Genomic DNA, 16,866 nt, shown 5'->3' with positions numbered 1-16,866 from the left:
CCCTTGACAGAGATATTAACAAAAAGAGGAAACGGGCTATTACCATGACAAAGGCTTTGACAGCACAGGGAAAATGGCATGTTAACTCATCATCAGGCAGGCTGAAGCTGGCTGGGTATAACTGCACTCCTCGCTCTGCACCTTCCTCGCCATTGTGTGGGTTTGCTGTGGAGCAGGGCACGTGCTCCCGCTCAGCCATAGCCACCGAGTCCCACTTTTAATAGCACATGATATTAAAAGACCATCTTCAGTCTGTTTTGTTTTAAAGCCCAAACCCTCCATGTTACATCCACTGATGTATGTATCAAGCAAGTGAAAAGTTGCACGCTATTTAATGGGCAGGGGGGTGTTTTTATTTTAATGGCGAGTCGGGTTGTGCTGTATGTGTAGTAGCACTGTCATCTGCTTTTATGGCGAGTAGATGTTGGAGTGTGTTCGACTTGGAAAAGCCCATGAGACTCAGGATTAGCTATATTAATAGAGGTCATTTGGTAATATGAGTATAATTTAATCTGAGTATATTTTAGTTATTTCAAGATCCATTTCAGACTGTGACAAACAAGGATCAGTTTTCTCTGGGGCTCTAAGAAACTCTGGAAAAGTAGCCCTTCCTCTATTAATTTCTCCCTGTTTAAGACCCGCTAACTATCGGTGTTTGGGAGGCTGCTGTGTTTGCTCTCTGCCATTTCCCTGCCATGGGTCACTGTAGCAGTAGCACATCGCCGTTAGTCCTCACAGTGTGTTTAGCTAAAGGTGCACTGGGCAGCATCTCTCCACCCATGATTTGACTGTCAAATCTCTATTGTTAAACTCGCTAAAATATGAACAATTACTTTGGGTGGAACTCAGGCCATTTTTTAGTTCTGTCTTTAATTCCTACTGCTGTTTCCTGAAGTCTGATATCTAAAATAATTTTCCTGACCTCCTCTCTCCTAGTCTATTTAGGTCCTGAATCCTTTAAGCCAGGAACTGCCTTTCAGCCCATGGGCATAACTGGGCTTGCTGTGTTCTTCATCAGTGGGAATAATAACACAGAAACGACCTTTGTATGAAAGTGTAGCATCTTCTGTTACATTGGGTGATGTAAATAGAAAAGCCTTGGGATGTTTATCAGGTCTGACAAAGTAACATCAAAAAAATAACCCGAAAAGCTTTATAAGTTCTTGTTCACTGGAGGGTGTCTGTCTACCCAATCTTTTGAAGAGTTTTTTCTGGGAAACAGAATGAATGTAACTGGTAAGTCTCTTTTTTATTCTTTTCCCTTAGTAATTGAAGTTGGTTTGATTAAGTCAATCCAAGCCCAGGCTGCTGGCCAGGCTCTCTTCCCCCCTCCTTGTATCCCTGCTTCCTCCGCTGTGCAGACACTGGTGCAGAGATGGATATCTTGAGACCTGGCTCAAGGAGCTGATCTGTCTCAAAACAAATTGCTGATCCTCAGATGCTTGTTCCTGACTCCCAAGTAGCCCGATACTAATGCTAGCAGAAATATTTCTGTGGCCATCCACTTGACCAAGCTGGGAAACTGATCCAGCTGAAAAAGAACTGGGAAAACATAGCTGTGTTTTTCTCTCAGCTGAACCAGTTTCCTAATCTGATGTGCCAAACTGCTGCTGTGAAAATGTAGTTACAGGCAGAACACATTGCAGGGGCAAGAACGAGATCCTTAAAGAAAAGGACAAAGTGAACCTGGAGACACGTGGGCTGAGCTGCGTCCTTGAAGCTAGAAGCAGATCTAGGCTAGAGGAGAAAGTAGGGCATTGCAACAGCTCTAGCCCATCCCGGGATGAGAGGGGACTCTCCCATGGCAGCTCTGTGAGCAGACGCAGATCTCGCTGGGAGACCCAATAATAGTTACATGCTCAGGAGCGAGGTCTTCACAGCAGCTGTGGATACAAACAGAGACAGGGTGATCTCAATTAGGATCTCTAAATAACACCGCCTTGTCTCCATGTCACCACCTGGGACTCACAGCTGTGGGCTTTGGGAATTTGACATGTTAGGACTCCTGTGAGGGAGGTGGCTGTGCTGTGGCTCCTGCCTGTGGCCAGCCAGTGGCTTTTCTGCTGTCCCCAGGGTGTAAGCAGGAGCTGCTGTCTGTTGCTAGGGTGCACAGCTGTTGGTTTCAGTGTGTTTTCTTAGGCTGCAAAGCAGACAGGAGAGAGAGGGAACACAAGCAGAGAAAGGTTTTGAAAACTAAGGGAGGAATAGAAACAGCCTTTGCTACAGATGGGAGCAAATGCTTCCATCTAGAGAGGAGTCTGTCTCTGGTGTTAAGGTGTGTTGTGATGCCACCACTTCCCCTTTGCCCCCAGTGCTCTGCAGGGCAGCACTGGGCGGCAGGTGCATGGGTGCTGCCCACAGGGTCTCCTTGCACCTTCAGTGCCCCAGGACTCTCCCAAGGTATCCATCAGCTCTTGCGAGGAGCTCGGGTTTGCAGCATTTTTGAAAAAAGAACCAAATGGCTGAAAACTAAGTTTCACCTTCTTTTGACAGTTGTGCTTGCTGACAGTGGTGTCCTATTAATATCATCCTATTCCACTGCAGCACAACATTGAACCTAACAATCAGGAAGCTCCAGCTCCATGTTTTGTAAAAAAAAACAAGCAACAAAACAAAAAAAAAACAAACAACAACAATAAAAATTAAAAAAAAACAAACCAAAACCAAAACAAAACCAACCAACCAAACAACAACAAAAACAAAACAAAACCAAAAAAAACAGAAAAGGTAGAGCTAAGGCTTGGCTTTTAAAGTGGTTTTTTTTAATGTCACTCCCAAGAAGAATGGAAAGTTTAACTCAGAGGTAGATAATGTTAATGATTGCATGTTTACTTGAATAACAAAATAGGAGCCCATAAGATGTATTATAATGTGAACTTTTATCTGGAAAGTATGTCAGGATTTTACTGGAAATCTGTCTATGACAGAGTATTTTCCCAGACTGGTAAAATTCAAGAGATAAGCAATAGTGTTGTCTTTTTATCTAGTGTTTAGTTATACCACGAAAATAAAATATAGCACAGACAATATTGACTGTTTAGAAATATAGCTACAGCCATTAATATAGGAGGAAAGATTGGTAGGAAACTTCTTTCCTGAATGTGAGCTTTGAGTGGCTGCAAAATATTTAATGATGTTGACACTGAGATGGTCACAGTGAAGCTTCAGTGTGAATGTCTTCTGGAGACAAATGAAGCTGCTTATGATGCAGAAATATTATTTCAGCATATGATAGCTGCTGTTTTCAGAAAGCACATCAATTATGCCTTTTCTCATGATAAAGATTTTTCTTACAGGCAAAAGTGTAAAGACTACACAAGCTCTCAACCAAAAAAAAGTCCTTATATTCTGAAAAAGAAATAACAATGTCAAATGAAGGAAAAAGAAAAGGAAAGTTTACTGAGTGTTTTAGTTTACACTGCATGAAAGTTTTGGTTAGCTATAATAAATGCTCTGCTACCAAGTATATCCTCCCTGCTTTGCTGCTGACACTGTCTCCCCTATTTTACTTCTCTGACTTTCCACCTAAAACTCTGCCTGTATAGTTTTGCCTTGTTCTTTGCTTTGTTGCAGAAACTGTGTGCCTATTTCTGGTTTGTAATCCTGCACTGCCTGGAGCGTGTTCACTATTTAATTTTTGCACTTCTTATTGTCTGTTTCTTTATAAAACCCAATTTACAAGTTAGTCACACAAAACACAAACTTATGTAAAGTTGTTGAAAGAAATTGCCCTGGCAGCAGTGAGTATCTATTGTCCTGCCCTGCTGACTCAGGGTTACACACCAGTGCGGGAGGGTGTGAGGTTCTCGGAAGAAAAGGGGATATGCTGCCTGGAACCTCCACCCCAGCAGCCACTGCCGCAGGGTTCTGAGATGCTCATTCCAGGTGTGTGGAAGAAGGTTAGACTCCTAATGGCTATGAAAGACTGTAAATGAGGTGTGAATATGGACATGTTGCAATGGGAAAGTTTCCTTAAAATAGTTTGCCAAGGAGAAGGCAGTGTACAGAATTGCCCGAGCTGGTGTCCAAAGGAAATGTTGTTTTGAAGAGTGCCATGAAAACCTGAACTGAGCAGCTAGCCTGTCTGCATGTCAGAGAATAAGCAATTAAGGTGCATTCTGTTCTAATTTGTCTTTTTCTGGATATTTTGTTTGGTTGATTGTTTGTGGGGTTTTTTTACACAATTGGTGCACCTACACAGGATTGTATGCTGATGGTCAATGAAAACATATTTACATGATTACTGAAATTACTTATTCAACAGGAAGGCAACTGAACCAATTCATCATTGTTTAAATTTTAATTCAGTGAAAATGTAACCTCTGGAAAACACTGTTTGCATCTATAATTAATAGGTTGTTATGCACTGTAGTTTACAATTTGATTTACTTTCCTCAAACTCTGTGAAGAAGTGTTTCATGTGATCTTTTTCTGAATTCATAACAGATGAAAATGGCCTGGCTTGTTGCATTATAAGGAGGTTCATTTGCAGGGAGATGCAGATACAGTTTGCTGTTTGCTGTCTAATATAATTTAGGCAGAGCAGCGCAGCACTCCCTTTTTCTCCTGACAGTGATTCTCCCTCCAAAATGAGGCTCTGGCAGTCTGCTTTTGTACAAAGTAGACTCAAACATAATTATGCTGCTATGACAACTTAGTCTTATAGCTCTCACAGTCCTTTTTCTTCTCATCTTTGTAGTGCTGCTATGGGTAGAAACCGATTCTGTTTTTTCTTCTACCAGTATAAATAGAAATGCACATCAATGAAGTCTTAAATTGTACTGGTATAAGGTTGAGGTCAGCACCAGTATATTAAACACTTCTCTCTTAAAAATGGGGGAGTGAAGAGAAGGAAAAAATGTAAGGTGCTTGGTCCCCCAGCTCTCACTTATTGCAAACAGTGTTAACCACTCTTATCCACACATCTGCATGGGGAAGGAAACCTCTGTTGGAAACTCCACACTCACGTGGGAAGAGAGCAGCCGTGGCCACATCCCTCCCCTCCTCACCTTCTTTCAGCTATAAGCCACATCATTTCCTCGGAGCCCCTCTGTGTAGCGCTTAGTCCTTGTGGAGGGCTCCTGCGCACACTCTCACCCAGGCTGTTCCTGGGGTTGGGGTGGCTCTGCGGCATGGGAGCGAGTTACTGCCCGTGGGGAGGCCTGCACTGAAGGCAGACAAAGCCCACACAAACTGTTCTGGCCACTGCGGTGCCTCTGAAGGCAGGCGGACCAAGGGGCTGGGCTACCTATGGGAAGAGCCGGTGTGGGGAAGCTGGCTGGAAGGATCTCGCTGGTCACCCAGGTTGCTGGAGGGATCAGCTGCTCTGGTAGGAGAACATCACGGGAGATGTTTGATAGCTGAGGAGTGGTTTATAGAGAATGGGCACCCACCACCTGTTCCCTGCTGCCTGTGCCTCATCCTTGTATGGGGTCTGAGCCTGCTCTCTCCTGCTGTGAAAGCAAAACCTCTGTTGCAAGAGGTTTTAGCTTCTCCTTAGATCTTCTCATCCAGCCTTTGGGGCAGGCAGTAGAATGTGTCTTTTGAGGGTCACTTCAAAATTTGGAGCCTGGCTAACGCAGAACGCCTAGGACCAGCCCTGAGGGAACATGTGGTTTCGTCATCAAGACGTGTCAGTTAATTGCAACCAAAGCCAAAGATTTTCCGTGTGTTTACCTTTGATGAGTTATGTTCAGCAAAAACCTGTAAGTGTAGCCAACATAGCTTAATTCACAATGACACCCAGGGAGCTGTGGAGAGGTGCCAGAGGTGTGATAGAGAGTATTTTAGTTTTATGTGGCTTCCTGAAGCTCCCCAGAGCACTCTGAAAAGAGTCCAGCTGTAATTATTTTTTTTTTATTTAAGGTAAAAAATATTCCCTTTCCAGCTGTGAAAGCAACTGCATAGGCCAGAACAGAAGGTGTTTGCGGTGAAAAGACACACAGGCTTAGCCAGACTATTTTGCTCTTTTTTTTTTTTTTCCTCCCTGAATTCTCCAGGGAGGAGAGGAGCCAGCATCAGATGGCAGGAGAGAGACACAGGGCTTTTACTCAATTTCTTCCTCCTGATCCATGTCCTGGCAGAAGTAGGTACTTCTGTCACTTTTAGGCCTAAGGTCCAAAAAAGATGGTTCCTAGTTGGTGTGGCTGGTACAGGGGCAGCAGCGAGTTTGTGGGTCACTGGTTCTGAAGCAGGCTTTTGCCTAGAAGCAATGACCCACACCCTACCTGCCTCAGAGCCCCTGACCCCCCATGGCCCTCACCCCCGTCTGCTCCCTCCTTGCCAACATGCAGTCACCTTGCAGGGGACATATATAATTCCCCAGCCCCTCCTTCCCCACCAGCAGCTGCCACTTTCAGAGCTGGGGGTGCACAGGGTGACCACACAGGGTCTTACAGAGCTGGAGGAAGCCACCTCTACAGCTGCTTCCAGTGCTGCAGTACAGCCTCAAAAACAAGCTAAGGAATAGCAAGCATTAACAGTGAAGTAGTTACACGGCTGTGTAAACTGTGTGGATTGCCACCTTGCCTGTGCAGGGCTGCATCTAAGTTTAAACCTCTGAAGCCCTGAAGCAGAGGCGGGACCTTGTTCCCCAGACAAGGGAACCATGACAGCCACCTCTCCTGACATGGACCTCTCCTGACATGCTCCCTGACCCTGAGTGCTTGATCCTGGGTGACTGGTGCTGCAGCACCGCGCTTCCCTCCCTGGCTTCACCCTTCAGCGATATCTGTCAGCATGGGCATCACCTACATCCGAGGGTGGCCTGTAGCCCTGTACGTCTGCTAACACCAGACAGAAAAGCTGCTTTCAAAATGGCATCTGGCAACCCTTTCTCTTCCCCTCTGCCCCTGCCTCAGAAACAGAGAACACACCACAGGTGTTTTCCCTGTGTCATTTCAACATCTCTGAAGTGGCAGCCTCAGAGAGACATCTTTTCTGTGAAGAAACACCTCTTTTTCTGCTTGCTCCTTGACATTCCCATGGATGAACTAATAAGGTTCTGGCCTCTACTTTAATCAAGTAATGCAGATATCATATACAGGCTGGTCGCCCTGGAGCTCACTATGAGGGATTTCTTCTCTGAAATAGAGACCTAAACCCAGCACTGACTTCACTAACGTTGTTTCTGTCTCAAGCCCCATGTTTGCTTGTGCACGTCTTTCTGGCCAGCCATGGTGCTGTCTGCTAAGCACCTCCTGGCCAGGACTTCATGTTTTCTCTGGTCAGTGGCTCTTTCTCTGTCTTGCTGTGAAGACTCCTTGTGTCTTGCAGACTAAGTTTGTCTGAGAATCTCATGAAAGCCAAGACAGATCCCTGACAAAGTCATGTTGGTTGTGGGACTTCTTTGTAGCTGAGTGAGATGAGGCTGGAAGAACTTTCTGTGTTTTCACTGACCTACTGGTAGGACTGTTCCCAGCTACAGCCTTCCTACTGTAGAGGTCCCTGGGGAGCCTTTCCTGGAGGGAAGTCTTAAGCATCTCTATATGCATGGCAGCTGCTCTCCTCTAGGCAGTCAGAGTGTTCCTGAGCTGATTTTGTATCATGTCTGTATTCCACCCAACCTCTCTCCGCCCTTGCATGTACTGCTCCCTACACCTCCCTATTCCCAAAGGATGTCCTGCCGAACACCAGCCTGCTTTACCTCTCACACAGTTTGTTCTCAGCTCTGAGGGTGTTTGTCCTGTTGTACCCTAGGGTGTCCCAATCTAGGATGCACATGCACCTCCACTCTCAGCAGCAGATCACTGCCTGCTGTCCTGCAGCTGCTGACAGTCCTGCCCATCAGCCCCTGGCACAGGCTGCTTCATCCTCTTCATCCAAATGGTTCTTTCCTCAGAAATAAAACCCCTGCTCCTGCTTCTGCCTGAGATCAAAATACCCAAGCATGTTCATTACTAAAAATAAGCCATATTCACAAGAAAGGCATATGAAAGCTTTATGTTCTCAGTCTTGCTTCTTCCACAGTAAACTGTCTTGTACCATCCATCACATCCCTGCAGAGAGTACAAAACAATGCCCAGTGCTGTCTCTTGTATTTACTTTATGAAGATGTTAATGACTGTGGGACCAAAATGAAGTGGGTCTTCCCTGAGGAGATAATACCATTTTGTTCTGAGAGGCAGGGCATAACAGATGGGATGTATGTGCACTTGCTTTCTTGCGTGCACTTCTCATTTCTTCTTTCCTGTTTTCTTAGAGAAGTGAAGTCACTCATACCAATTGATGGTTGTTGGCAAGAAAAATATTCTCTTTTTTGAGGGTTTCATAAGAGAAACTCCTTCTCTGTAGTTCACATCACAGTCTCTCGAGAAGTGGTGGCTTTCTTCCAGGTGATGCTTATACTTACTCTTAACAATAGCAATTTGTGATCAATAAATTAGAAGTCGAGTGATTCAGCATCATAAAAAGAGCTTGGAGCTCATTGGGATTCTTGTTTCATTTCCTTTGTTGGCTTATATAGTAGTTGGACAAACAATGTTTCCTGGTTCTGATTCCATATTAGATTCTATAGCTCTGTATTTTACAGCTACCATAAAAGCAGGTACAGCAGTGATGGGAGCCATATAAGTACCTAGACAGATGATAAAAATATTGTTGCTGAGCCCTTCAGGGTGTGCTTTGTGGGAGAAGACACTTAATCTAAAGAATAAGGGATTGTTAACTTTTACTGGATAGCATATGCAATACTAGAATTTATTAGTCTGTTGTTCAATACAGTAACTGATGTGCTGTTTACATTTTTTTCTTTTTAAATCTATCAGATAAAAGGAGTTACCAAACTTCCCACCTCAGTTTTCCTGTTTGCAATATGTGAATGCTGATGATATGAAGTGAAAGTGCAGTAAATTAAACACCAGTATACATATATAGCATACAGGTGGAAAGTGATGCACATCTGTCCTGGAAAAGATTTAGGTTTTCCCTGGATCAACAAAGGACTGATTTCTAGTTTGCCTACAGTAACGTAACTGTGTACTTTGGGCACCACTTGCCACACTCCGCACTTGCTGCTGCATTTCGGGAGCATGCGGGAGAGCTGCTCAGGGTTATATGCACTGTGGCACTCTTCAAGCTAGCTCTAACAAACAGTTAAGAAAACACTGTTGTGTGAGTGTCCAGAGCTGTCCCCCACAAAATAACCTGCATAACGGGTTAACACAATCCCTTTTTGTGTTTGCACAGGCCCTCAAGCAGGCTAGACCTTGTGCAGTTGCTGCTGTTGGGGCCCCACTGCTGCATGTACAGTGCAATGATGAGGGGCAACAAACAAGAAAATAAACATATAGGAAAGAAGGCAGCGTTACCACTGAGATGATTCAGCAACACAGTCTCAGAAAGCTGTGCATTCATTACTTGCTGTAGTAATTAACAGAAAGTATTGCCAACCGTTTTCCTTTTTTTTTTTATGTATGTCATCCAACACGTTTTTGTATTTTTGCATTTACATTCAGTTTCTTTTTTAAAATAAGTATGAATTGACAGATTTAGCCCATAGCTGCTTTCAGTGTGCTGGGAAGGGAGACTGCCATTTTTTTACCTTTCTGCTGTTTGAGGGAAAAGCAGTTATTCTTTACACAGAATCTGCATCAGTGGCAGCTCTTAAAGACTTCCTTGCTTGGTGTCTGAATTTAGTTTTTAAAAATTTTGAAGTGCCAGCTTTTTCTGCATAAAAGCTGCTTATCCCTCAATTGCAAGAACTTCAAACAGTTTGCTGACAGCATCTGGACAGCCCCAACTGAAATAGCTTGAGACGGTTATAGCTTCACTTGGCAAGTGGGGGAGATTAAGAGCTAAATCCTACAGTGGTGAAGATCATTACACAGAAGTCCCTCTCTGTTGTTGATCTCTACACATCTTCAGGCATGATCACCACTTCCTACATTTCTCCACCTTGGAGTAAGCTTATATGGCCATGGTGCAAATCCACCTGCAGGAGCAGCCTGTCCCTCTGGGCTCCCTTAATGCTGGACCTGGATTCAGCCAGGAGGCAGCCTGCGCTCCACAGTGGTGCTTACACATGTCTGGTGGTTGTCTCATGCTGCTTCATGCTAGCTGGCAAAGCCAAAGCAGCTACTTCACCCATTTCAGTGCCTGACACTAATTCATCACTCCTCCATGTCTGCAGAGTAGTAGGGGAGCAGAGGGCATTCATGCTTTGTTAAATCTGCATGAAAAACACTGAGATGCATTTTCATTATTTTCATCTGGATACGTGCGGCATAGGGTGACAGCGTATCAGTTTTTCTGTTTATTTCCCCATCTCTGAATGAATACATGTTTTTTGCTCAGCAGCTGCAGGCTCATAACCTCAGGCTCACCGATACCAGTCTTTTCAGTTGACTTTTCCTTCCAGCTTTCACTTACCTGTTGCGTACCCTGGGGATCTACCTTTAGCTTACATGGTACTCAGAGACATAAACTTAAGATATACATCAACACCAGCCCCCTGTTTGCTCAGCTTTGAAAGGAGAAAGCCACTACAGGAATAGGGGCCCACAGCAGTTAGGAAGCCAGCCCCTGTGACCGCAGCACACACAAAATGCCTGGGTACCTTTGGGAATACGAACCCTGGTGTCTGTGTAAATGGTCTCCTTCAATACCAGTGCCAGGGTCTGTGGCATCTCTGTCTGTCCATCTGTGCCCAGTTTCTACTGGAATAAGCAGAGGCTGCATAGGTCAGTGGATCTGGGCAAGGAATTTGTTACTGAGGGCTTTTGGAGGCAGCTTTTGGATGCCGAGCTCCACATATTAGAAGAGAACAAGGCCTGCGCTGGCGTAACACAATTTCAAGTGGCAGGTGCTGTGATTCTTCTGTGTCTCGCTGTCCTTCCAGCAGCTCAGCCCTGCATGCATACACAGGCAGTGGGTATCAAACAAGCACTGCAGGCTCATGGCAAACTGTCTCCTTTTAGCATAGCGCAAGCACTGTATGTCTAAGGAAATGGAAAATTCTTGCTAATAACAGGCTCAGCCTCAAAATACTGCTTGTATGGATGCCCATTTTAAGGAGGCATGTTTTCACCTGGCTCACAGAAGGTGGCTTTGCTGCTGCAGGCAAAATCAAGATAGGCAGCCTCACAAACCTCATGAAAAATTTACTTAGCAGGAAGGCCAAGGCTATTGCTGAACACAGAAAATATTTTTTTGAAAGGAGTAAAAACATATCTTGTGGGTTTTGTGCTAAAGCTGATAGGCCAGGCTGAGACTAGCTGATAGTCCCTGCCTGGCTCCAAGGCCCCCTGCTAAGCTCCAGCAGCCTTGCTGCAAGCTGTTTCTTTAAACCTGGAGGAAACGAGCACCTGCAGCCTTTTGGGGCTTATTTTGCAACAGCTGCTGTTTGCTGGGGTGCTCTCTCTCTTCCAGCTTCCAAGTACTCCTTCCCTTTTTCACCCCCCTGAGGTTGCTTCGGACTCCTTTCTTCTTCCTTTTTTCATGCTTTTGGTGATTTAAAAGAATTCATCATGAGAAAAATGGGGTGGAGGAATCCAGCAGCTTTCTTCTCAGCACCCCTTTGTGTGGCAGTGTATTGGGAAACCTTTATGAAGCCCTTTAGCCCTGTCAGAAGGTAAAGATTTGTAAAGCTCCAAGTCCCACCATGACCCTCTGCTTTATCTTCCTCAACCCTATGCATGCCACAGGGTCATTGATGCAAATGGAGGGCCACAAGGAAAACCTTTTTCCTTCTCTTCACCACCAGCCCCACATGCAGATATCCCTGGGCACAGCCATGCCAGTGCCGCCACTGGGGAAATCTCTGTGCTGGCAGAAGATGGTTCAGCAGTGGCTTTCCTTGCCAAGCCCCCAACTGTGCCAGTTGCTGGTGGGAGCTTTTGATGTGCTTTTCCTCTCTTTCTGCCAACTCAACATATGAGATGGTAGTACTTTTTGTGATATTTTAGTAGTTAACAAACATTATGTGTACGCTGTGAGAAAAATTCTACAATGAAATGGGATAATATGTAATGTATGCCTGCCTTTATAGCACCTTTTAAATGATTTTTTTCATTTTTTTAAGAAGCCTGTTGAACTGGAGCATAATAAAGGAAGACAGGACAGGCCGAGAAGAAACAACTGAGAGGAAAATCTTTAAGTCTGTGGCTATCAGAGCAAAAGGCAAAAAGGTAGGATTGCATCTATCGTTCACCTACTCATGCTGGCTGTAAGGTAGCTGTTGGCCCAGTTTGTAGGACTGCCCATGTACTATCATTAGACCCTCACCTTCTTAAGCTGGAAGGGGATATCAGAGAGCTCCAGAAGATGAGGGAGATGGGAGCCAGACTAAGGCAGACTTTACCAGGCTTGTACTCTAAATGTCTTGGCTCCAGGTGAGCGAGTGATGAGTTGTACAGCTCTGTATGTCAGATGGCCCTCACAACCCCTTTCCCCCACCCCGAAGTGTCACTGCCTCTGGGAGATCAGCCCAATTTCACCACCACCTCACATACAAAAACATGAAAAGGAGCGAACCCTGGGTTTATTTGCTGAAGCGGCTACCCGCTTAGTGTTTAAAACTATGGTTTCATTTCCATAATATGTGGCAGCGTTGTAACCTTTAACAACCCCTGAATCAAAAGTTGTCAGCTTTTCCTCTTCTGCCATGAGCCTTGTGATTCTTGCCATGTGCTTTAGTATTTTGTGGTTAGCCAAAGCTTGCTTGCAAATTTTTCCGGTTTAGAAATGTCCATCGTTTCCTGTGTTCTTTAACAACGGAGGAGTGCTAGCCAAGGCAGGCAGCCTTTCCATGCAGCTCCTCACCCATACGCACCGAGGGTGCTCTCAGTAAGCAAGGTCACTGCCTCTCCCTGTCTTGAAGCCGACTGCAGCAAGACTCTGCTTCATGCCTTTCTCCTGGTGGGAGTAGGGGCTTGGGAGGCTAGAGGGGAAAACTGGCTTGAAAATGTCAAAACACAAACCAAACCCCCAACAACTGAAAAGAACGCCACAATTTTTTCACCAGCTGTTGAAAAAAAGTCTTATATACTTATGTGGAATTTTTCCTATTATTGTTATTATTTCAGCTTGTAGTTGGCCATGGGAACATTTCCAAAGAAACCAGTACTCTGGGAAACCTTTTGTTTTCCAGAAAGGCTGTTATTCAAAAGCAATTAACATAAAAACATTTAAATTGTCTAACTTCAGAGACAGAAGAATGGAGGAAGGAAATGTGAGAGTGTGTGTGTGCACACAGGACATACAGCGGTCTGGGGTAATGTAAGAGGCAGAAGCAGGAGACCTGGGGGCTCAGGTCAGCATGGATGGGCGCAGTTGCTGGGGAGGGTTGAGATGGGGAGATCACACGTGTGCGATGCAGGAGCGGAGAGGACAGCTGGGGGCTGCTGTGACCTTGGAAGATACGACAAGCCAAGGAGAGGTGTGGGGCCTGGGGCAGTGGGAGCCCCAGGAATTAGGGTGGAGATGCCCAAGTGTCTCTCCATTCTTCAGGCCAGGTATGAAATTTGTGTTATGTGTTTTGGCAGCTCTGAGTGCCTGTTATGATGAGGTGCAGCTGGGGTTTCAAGACCAGGCTTGTGCTCTGGCAGCCCGGAGCAATGCTCCCAAATCATCTTGCTTCCTACTGTCAATGCTGGGTGAGGGCACCAGCAGCTACAGTGTTGGTGGTGTAATTTTATGTAGGTATGGTGTAAGTTTTCTCCACCATTTCTCCAGTGGGTTTTGAACCAGATGGCTGCTTTCACTCTCACTTGAGAGTGCACAGAGTCGCTAGATATTAAACTCCTGTCTAGTTGTGTGGAAATGGAGGTCGACCAGAGGGAGTTTTCCTGTGCCCCGAGACAGATCTCTCTGCCTTTCTCAAAAGAGCACAATATTTTAAAGTCTGAACTGCACCATATGCAGCCCAATGTAAGGCGCTTTCTTTTGCAAGGAGCGTGCACCAGCTATAAATTTATAGATTATCTCTTTAGGCCTTTCAACCTTTCTGTCCGTCTGATTTCTGTCTCCCCTGATTTTCCCTCATCTCTCACCCTGCTCATGTCCACACATGTTGTGCTCAGCCAGCCAGAAATGAGGAAGAGAGCTCAGCCCTCCTCCGGGGGAACCTAGGGGACTTGGGAGGCAGCTAGAGGTAATGTTGCAGGCAGAAGACCCGTAGAAACGTGAAGTGGCAGTACATGCCGTGAAGGCCGTGATCACTGAGGACGGGAGAGATGAACTGAAGTCACTGGGGTGGAAGGCGGGGATGCAGAAGTTCATTAAATACCACAAGCCAGCCAAGATTCCCAAGATCAGTCAGAAGAATCTACCTGTGTCCCAGAAACATGTTTGAAACAGAAATCCACAAAGACCTCTGCTTAAACAAAAGTCTGAAATGCAACAGTTTTTTCTAAAATAGGCAGTGGTCTTGCATTCTGAAAAACCCAGAGAAACGGGGCAAGAAGCATTGCATGAACGGGCAAAAGGCATGTGAACAGCAGGGAGCACGCTGTGCTGGTGGCGCAGGAGGACATGTCTGGGACTGTTCTTCTCCTGCCACGGAAGGAGGCTTTGCAGGTTTCTGGGGCAGTGCTTCTGTGGTGGTGTTTTCCTGCAAGCCTTCACTTCCATTCTAAGCGCAGCATAAACTTTTTATAGATCATCAGTAGCCAGTACTGCAGGGTGCCCCCACTTCCACCCTTCTGTCTCATTTCAAGATCAGATTTTAATTGAAAAAAGATGTGGCAGACAGGATGAGTTTCTATAAATAGATTCTAAAATGTCAACTTAAGAGGAATGTATGTGACTGAGTTCAAATACCAATATGAAGAAAAAAGTGTTAAACACATAGCCCCGTTAGACACAGGGAAGTCTCCTTGGAAATTGTTTTATTGTTTGGCAGATTTTTTTAGGCTGGTGCCAGCAAATGATAACATATTTTCTGTTTTGGTGCCCAGTATATGTATTTTGCTAATAGTTTCCATTCGTATTACATTTTGTATTGTCATTTAATTTGTTGCACAGATACTGTGCACTCTTACTAGTTTCATCTTATTTCACAATTTTTGAAGAGTTTAATTTTTGTAGTCTATTACCCGGTAGGCAGAAGAGATCTTGTTTGGGTTTTTAACAAAATCCTCATTTAAAAAGTGTAATATTTTGTGGTATAATATTCTAGGGTGACCATATCATTTATCTGAGATGAACTTAGAACATTTTAGAGGTTGTGATGAGGGCTTTGAAATGCACATAGGGTGTTTAAACTTCCAGTTGCATTTATGTAACACAGTATTTAAGTCAACTGAGCCCCCCTAGAAGATTACCTGTATAAGTAGCGGAGGCAGCCAGGATTCAGCTTTTGTTATTCAATCTCTTTTCAACACATGAAGTGCTCTCAACAACTGGTTACATAAGTTGAGGTCTGGCAAGGTTTTATTTTTCAGAGTTGACTCTCTGCACAGCATATTTTCTCATTTTTTTTTTATTTGCCTTGCTTTCTGAGGGATTGCATGTATCATCCTTATTGCTGAGGTTCTGCAGCAACATGTATATTTGAGGAAAATATATATTAGAAGTGTAAATATGTTTTCACTATAAAAAATATAAAGCTAAGTGTGGCTAAAATAAGAGCCCAATACATGTTTTTTTTTAAGTATGCTTATGCAAGTTTAGATAAATGAAACGTAGACTTTTAAGTATCTGTAACTCACTGAGCTTGACACAGTACAACTATAGATGGTCAGCACTCAGAGCCAGCTACGATCTAAAGACCATTAACAACAGCACCATGTTTCTAGGGGTTATATTATAGTGATTGGCTCCTTATCTGTTCCATGACATTAAAGAAAACTTTACCCCATACAGCAGTGCTAGCTTTTTATGTACGTGCTTGCAGAGCTTTTCAAATATTTTGAAACCTGTGTTATATCTGCATGAAAGCCAAGTAGTTATATTACATCAAGGCTAAGAAACAACACATTCACCAGTCATAAATGCAGAATGCAGGTCTTAACATTCAAAATATAGGTGCCTTTTTTTCTTGTGTCATTGCTCCTCCCCTCCCCACATTTTTTTTTTTTTTTTTAGATTTGACTGAGGGATTTAGACATAACACACTGATGGAAGGCGTGAGTTTAAATATCGTAGGCAGTCTCTAGCATGAGAAGTCACAGAACTCGTATTACAAAATGAAATACAAAGTCGCCTCGAGCCACAGACAGCAAGCAGTTTGTTTTGATAAGGTTTTTGGGACAGGCTGACGGTTTAGTTCATTGACATTGCTATTGCTTGAATTTGGGCATTAATCTTGCTATCTAGTGTATACATCTTAAAATGTGTTTTAAAGCTTGTTAGCCTGAGTACCAGGGTGTACAAAAGCAGGATGAGGACTCGTGGTGGTGAAGGAGAAAGAGAGGTCCTCTGCTTAAAAACCACACGGTATATCTCCTCTCCCTCAAGCATTAAACACATGTCCCTCAGTAGCAAAACACCAAAACCAGAAACCCCAGGAGACAGCAGCATGCCTGGCGCAGGCCCCCTGTTTGGCTTTCTCACCAGTTTACAGGCTTGTCTCTGGGCGCAACATCAAAGAGACCCCATTGCTTCCATCTCATCCTGGTTCTTTGCGGTGGCAGAACGTGGGCGACAGAGAAGGACTTTTAACTAGGTGAGGCCTGAAGTTCCCAAGAACCTAGAAGATCCACAGGCTCCTGGACCATCTTGTGCCCTTTACACACCTGGAATGCTGTACTTAGCCAGCCACGCCACAATATAAAGCAGGCATGACCCATTCATAGAACCAGTAAATATGTGAAATAATATGAGGTATGTGCCATATGAAAATCAGCATCTCTGTGAACTTCAAGTTGGCATTTAGATTTGAATGCAGTAAACTGAGCCAAACTGAGACGTCTGCACCTTTTGCAATAA

At 44.5% G+C, this 16,866-nt stretch overlaps 1 long non-coding RNA gene across 1 annotated transcript in view; it reads left to right on the top strand.

Moving 5' to 3' along the window:
- Positions 1-5,071: 5,071 nt before the first annotated feature.
- The window catches only part of LOC121084601, a 29,551-nt gene continuing 17,756 nt past the window's right edge, over positions 5,072-16,866 (top strand). The window contains exons 1-2 of the long non-coding RNA XR_005826812.1: positions 5,072-5,329; positions 12,020-12,125. This is a non-coding gene — a long non-coding RNA (uncharacterized LOC121084601). The remainder of the gene's footprint in view (positions 5,330-12,019; positions 12,126-16,866) is intronic.

Source organism: Falco naumanni, chromosome 3 (genome assembly GCF_017639655.2).
Source record: "Falco naumanni isolate bFalNau1 chromosome 3, bFalNau1.pat, whole genome shotgun sequence".
In the NCBI taxonomy this organism is placed as follows: Eukaryota; Metazoa; Chordata; class Aves; order Falconiformes; family Falconidae; genus Falco; species Falco naumanni.
Note: the sequence above shows the minus strand (reverse complement) of the source record. Positions and strands in the feature narration are given on the sequence as shown.